A 6,784-nucleotide genomic window follows, 5' to 3' on the forward strand; every position below is an offset into this window, starting at 1 on the left:
CTTTCCACCCCTCCTTCTTTCCTTTCCTGCTCCACTGATGCTCTCTTCCTAAACTCAAGGACCTCCATGATGCTAAACCTAATGGTCAGTCCTCAGCCCTCATCTTTTATTTTATTTTTTTTTATTGCTGTCTCTATATGATGACTCAGCCCTCATCTTGATTGACGTAGAAGCAGCATTTTATTTTCCTCATAGGGGATCACTCTCTCCTCTTTAAACGATTTCTTTCACATGGCTCTGGTTGTCTTCCTCCCTTACCAGCGGCTCTTGCTCCACTCCTTTGCTAGCTGTGTCTCATCTTTTTTTAAAAAACTTAAAAAACTTTTTTTTTTTAAATGAAGACGGGGTCTTGCTGTGTTGCCTAGGCTGGTCTGGAACTCCTGGACTCAAGCAATCCTCCCACCTTGGCCTCCCAAGGTGTTGGGATTACAGGTGTGAGCCACCACACCCAGCCTGTATCTCATCTTCTTGAACCCAGGGAAGCGCAGGTGTCTTTCTCTACACTTGCTTTCTAGGTTCACCTCATCTCTCAGGCTTTACATACTGTCTATATTCTGAAAAATCCCAATTTTTTCTTTCCAGCCAGGACTACTTCCCTCAACTCCTGGCATGTGTATTTAACTTTTATTTATTTATTTATTTTACTGGATATTGCTGTTTGGATGTCTAACAGGCTTCTCAAACTGATCTCCATCCCAACCTCACAAAATAAGCCACTTCTTAAGGGTCCCTCCTGTCTTAGAAAAGGGAATTTTCTCAGGATAAAATCTCAGTTTTAAGACAGTAGTCCAAGCCGCTGTCATCATTTCCTGTGTCCATTTCTCCTCACTCCAATACACCCTGACATCAAATCCGTAGAGGTTAAATATCAGTTCATTTCTGTCCCTTTCTCAAAACCTGCCAGTGGCTTTCCAGCACAGAGTGATGGCCACAGTGCTGTTAATGACCCCCGGGCTCTACTGGATCTGACCTCTGAGATACCTCTTGGCTTCTTCCCTTACTCTGATCCCTGGCTCACTTCATGCCAGCCACATGTCCCACTTTGCACTTGCTTGATAATCCAGGAAAATCCCTGCCTCCAAGAGATTTGTTATTTTCTCTTCCTAGAGTGCTCCTTTCCCTGATACCTTCATGACTCACTTCTTCATCTTTCCCCAAAGTCATCTATGTACTGGGTAGGACGTCCCTGACCACTCTTAAAAATAGCAGCCCTCAACTGGGCGCAGTGGCTCACACCTGTAATCCCAGTACTTTGGGAGGCCAAGGCAGGTGGGTTGCCTGAGGTCAGGAGTTCAAGAGCAGCTTGGCTAACATGGTGAAACCCCGTCCCTACTAAAAATACAAGAAATAGCTGGGCATGGTGGTGCATGCCTGTAGTCCTAGCTACTTGGGAGGCTGAGGCAGGAGAATCGCTTGAACCCGGGAGGCAGAGGTTGCAGTGAGCCAAGATCGCACCACTGCACTCCAGCCTGGGTGACAGAGCAAGACTCTGTCTCAAAAAAAAACCAACCAAACAAACAAAAAAGGAATCCTCCCGAGTGGACTCTGCATTTCATGCAACTTTCTGGCTTTATTTTTTTCCATTGCACTTATCACCATCTGACTTGCCGTATCTCTCACCTGTGTATCATCTCTTGTTGCCATCCATGTGTACGCCCCAAAGGGTAGGGGTTTTGTCTGTTGTGTCTGCTTTTGCTTCCCCAGTGCCCAGAGAGATAACTGACATGCAGTAGGCTCTTCATAATAGTTGCTGAATGAACAAACCCATTTTAGCATATCATCTGTGAAAGGATTTATGTCCAAATTTGGAACTCAGCCAGGATTTGAATTGTATTTTGTCTTTTCTGTTTTAAAGCTTGCTTTCTGGTTTAAACTAGTTCCTCAAAGTGATGCTACTTTATCTTGTGTTTGCACCCTTTGTTTTCTTTAATTGACTTTGAACACATTGGTCTTTTTGCCTTTAATCAATATGGGATGCAATAATTTTAATTTTTTATTTAAAAAATGTTTTATTTTAACATTCAGCCAGACAGTTGAACATGTAGTAATTTTTGGAGGCCTCGCCATCCCCTCCCCTTTTGGGGGCCATTTTTTTATGGGATTAGGAATTTGGGGAGTTTAGGAAGGTCAAACTTCTTGAGGAATTTTTTAGTAAGGATACCTTTGGGTATTTTCAAGGACTTCTCCACTTTTGGTAAAACGATAAATCTCTCCTGACTTAAACAAACTTTCTTGAGGAAAAACTTTTTTGTTTTTAATAGAGAAAAATTCTGTAAAAGGCTACTTTTGGAGTACGTGGTAGAAGCAGTTGGTCACAGGCCAACGACTTAATTTTCTTGCTCCTCTCTGCCTTCTCCCAATACCCCAATAACCTCAAGGTCATTGTGACCATACGGGATCACCTTTAAATATTTAATCTATAAGAGGTAACATGTTTAATTCTGTGCATCAAATTATATGAACAAATTGTCCTACTCTACCTAAGTAAATGTAGAAAAAGCTGTGGAAAAAGAAATCAACATTTGTTTAGGTCAAGCATTGTGCTAGGACTTTTTCATACATCAACTTATTTAATCCTATTTTTTTTTTGAGACAGTGTGTCACATTGTTGTCCAGGCTGGAGTACAGTGGCGTTATCACTGCTCATGGCAGCCTCAACCTCCTTAGGTCAAGTAGTCTTCCCCAACTCAGCCTTCTGGATAGCTGGGACTACAGATGCACACTACCATGCCAGGCTAATTTTTTATATTTTTAGTAGAGATGGGGTCTTGCCATGTTGCCCATGCTGGTCTTGAATTCCTGGGTTCAAGTGATCCTCCTCCCTTAGTCTCCCAAAGTGCTGAGATTACAGGCGTGAGCCACCGTGCTCGGCCTTAACACAACCCATTATACAGACAAAGAAATGCACATTTGGAGAAATCATATAAGCTTCCCAAGATCTTACATCCAGAAAATTAGAATACTGGGACTCAGAGATTTGTCAGTTTTTCAGACTTCTGTTTAAGAAACTACTTAATTTGCTATAAACTCTGAAATGCTTTTTAGGCAGTTTTCAGAAAGCATAATGGGTGTATCCTAAATTTTCAGAAAGTATTGTCGGTGTATCCTAAATTTTTAAACTTTCTTACAGACATTAGCTCTAATTTTTACAATAACCCCAAAACAATGATGTTATCATCATTGCTATTTTACAGAGAAGAAAACTGAGGCTTATAGAAGTTAAGTAATTTTCCTTCTGTTAAAGATGCTGATACCTGGGCTTCTACCTAGGACGATACATCAGATTTTTACATCTTTTACCCCCTCACCTTATTCAGACGTCTACTCAAATATCATCATATCAGAAGGGCCCTCTCTAATCAAGCTGTCTAGATAGTTCTACCTTTAGTGGGTGTCTTCTTAGTCTGCTTAAGTTTTCTTTAAAACCCATTACCATCTAGACATTATATATTTATTTATTTGTTGTGTGCCTTTCCCAGCTAAAATATAAGCTATGTGAAAGTAGAAATGTTGTCTATTTTTATTCTCTGCTGTATCTGCAGTGCTAGGATACACAATAGTAGACACACGATAAATACCTGTCAAATGAATGTGAACAAGCATGCCACTGAAAATGTAGGTGGTAAAATCAGATTAATGTTGGTGAGTTGAGAAAAGGAGATAAAGGATTCTCTGAACAAAAGACAGTACAATAGAGAGGACTGGAACAGAATAGAACATTCAGATAAGAAAGATTGAAGAAATGTGAGAACTTAGGTCCACCTGAAAACAAACCTTGAGAACATAGAAAGGAATGTCATCCTTTTACACAAGGCAATGGAATTTCTAGAAGAAAGTAATATATATTTTTGCATTGAAGAAGATTAATAAACCTCTCAGCATCTGTTGTTTAGAAAAGTCAGATTTCAAAGTAAAGGGGTATTCAGAGCCTGGACTGATACTTTGTGGAATAAAGAAAAAAAAAAGAGACTATTTTGGGGGCTACTTACAGGAAGAAGTTTTGGTTGTAGAGTTAATCTGAAGACATGCAGGCTACTAAAGAGTTGATGATATTTCTAATATTTTATACTTAAAGAAAATGGGACATTTTAGTTTTTAGGCAGTTGCAGAAAATGAATATTTCTTGAAAAATAACAGTTAGAAGGCTTGCCATTGACATATTGTTTTGAGAATTTTAGTGAACTACTTTGTTCATAAGTTTTCCTGTGTCTGTGGGGTGGGAGATAGATTTGAATTAAGCACAACATGATAGCACAAAGCAGCCTTTGACCGTCAAAAGCTTTGGCCGTGTTTTCTCCCTTTCCCCATTCTGGGCTTTTCTATATCTTATTTGTTTTTCCTTTTTGTCTTCAAAGCAATAATAATAAAAAATAATAATTGTAATAAAAATGATAATAACTGTTAACATTTGAGTACTTTGTGCCAGGCACTATTCAAAGCACTTCACATTATTCAATGAATTTAATTATCTCGTTAGCTCTAAGAGGTAGGTACAATTATCATACCCATTTTACAGAGGAAATTATGACACAGAGACAGCAAGTCACTTGCTAAAGGTTACACAGCTAGTGAGTGGCCCAGCCAGAATGACGAACCCCGGCAGATGCTTGCCAGGGTCCATACTCTTAGCCACTGAGTTACCTGTTTTTTTCCTGATAACATTATATTTACATTGAGCTTTTAACCTTTGTGAAATGCTGTTACATACACCAATTTTCTATTTTCTTCCCCTGCCATGGCTTGCCACTGACATTATTCAGCTCCTGCACAGCGACTAGATGATACTTGGCATGAAGGAACTTCCCTGCTGTGGCTCTCTAGGCACGAGTCATCAAGAAGTCTTTGAATGATTAAGTGATCATCATTACTTGATCATTTAGCAGAGAAAAATCAGAGCCCTTGGCAGAGGCAGCTCTTAGGATAAATATTTTAATTTTGTTAATAGGACTTAAGCGGATAGAAAGGTGTATGCATGAATGCAGAGTATTAAAACTCAGGTCTTTTATGGCAGGGAGAGGTGCAATAGGGGCTACTTGTGCCCTTTTTTAGGAGCTGAGAAATCCTGAATGTACCGGATGCATTGTGGAAGAGTGGAAGAAATGTAGCATTTGAAAATTAATAAAAGAGTAGAAAATAAAGTTCTTAAAAAATGTCAGGGAATATATTTCAGATAATAGTGGAAAGTTTGGAAATTTAAATGAATAAATATTGAGAGGCAAATATATAATTAATCACAGCTAATCATCCATCCATCCATCCATCCATTCATCCATCCATCCATCCATCCACCAAGTCACATTCTATACACTTGGCAACTGGAGATAAAAAGGAAAACAATGAATTGATCAAGAATGACATCACAGGCATCCTGTGAATCATTTACTTTAACAGAATTAAAAAGACATTTCTTTTATTAGAAATAAAATTTTCAATATTGTTATAATTTAATATACATGGACACTATCCCACATACATTATCATTGTCCAGTTTTCTTGTCTAATTTCGAACATGGGGCTCTTTCTTTTTTTCTTTTTTTTTTTTTTTTTGAGACGGAGTCTTGCTCTGTCGCCCAGGCTGGAGTGCAGTGGCCGGATCTCAGCTCACTGCAAGCTCTGCCTCCCAGGTTTACGCCATTCTCCTGCCTCAGCCTCCTGAGTAGCTGGGACTACAGGCACCCGCCACCTCGCCTGGCTAGTTTTTTGTATTTTTTAGTAGAGACGGGGTTTCACCGTGTTAGCCAGGATGGTCTCGATCTCCTGACCTCGTGATCCGTCCGTCTCGGCCTCCCAAAGTGCTCTTTCTATCCTTCATGTTCAATATCAAGAGCATGCGCTGGCTGTGAGAACTGACATGCACAAATTTGGGTCATGTTTGAGAGGGAGAATGATGACCCAACCTTTATAGGCACATACTTATGACTGATGATAATGTAATATCTGTTCCCTGTAAGTCGTATATACAGTTTGGTCTATATTGGGAACTTGTCCATAGACAGGTAGATTTCTTTTCCCATAAGCCCTCCATACTTGTGGAGAACCATTTAGGAACACGTAAAGACAACTGTGAAACTAACACATTGTAAAAGGCACTTGATAATAGTGAAACTAAAATCAAAGTCACTGCTACCTGGTGCCAAGAGCAACTTATCAACAGAACTTTGTATGTCTTATGGGTCCAGCATGTAGTATTAAGTGAGTATTTGTTGAAAGTTTGGCTATAAAAATGAAGAGATCTTTCCCTGTGCAAGAACAAGCATTCATGCATTCTGTGTCTTTTAGACCAGAAGCACGCATTTTGCTATTCTCAGCTTTACCTCTCTTCCTTTGTCATACCATTTTCTTTTGCACGTGTACACCATTCTTTGCCTGCTACATAACAGATGTGTTTCTCAGCTCATTCTTCATAGAGCTAGGACATATTTCTGAAATTGAGCTGGAGTTTATCCTTACACAGTTGTTTCTTCTTGTCTTGACTATAGTTTTTTTCCAGGACAGCATGACTTGGCAGGTATTTGGGAGTGTCCACGAGGTCTGTAGCTTTCTGTATTGTAACAAGCCTACATTGTGTATGAAGGGGCACACCTGTAGTCCAAGGCCTCTGGGTTGTTGATCTTCATTTCATTTGCATTACTTTTTTTGTGAAGGGGGAGTATTTTTATTTTTAGTTTTTTGCCCACATATGCCTAGGACTATAGACTTTTGGTTTTCTAGGCATTACAGAACAATAATAGAGGCATGCTATATATGACACCAAGACAGCATGACTTCAAAATGACAGGTGTTT

Source organism: Macaca nemestrina, chromosome 11, assembly GCF_043159975.1.
Source record: "Macaca nemestrina isolate mMacNem1 chromosome 11, mMacNem.hap1, whole genome shotgun sequence".
Lineage (NCBI taxonomy): Eukaryota > Metazoa > Chordata > Mammalia > Primates > Cercopithecidae > Macaca > Macaca nemestrina.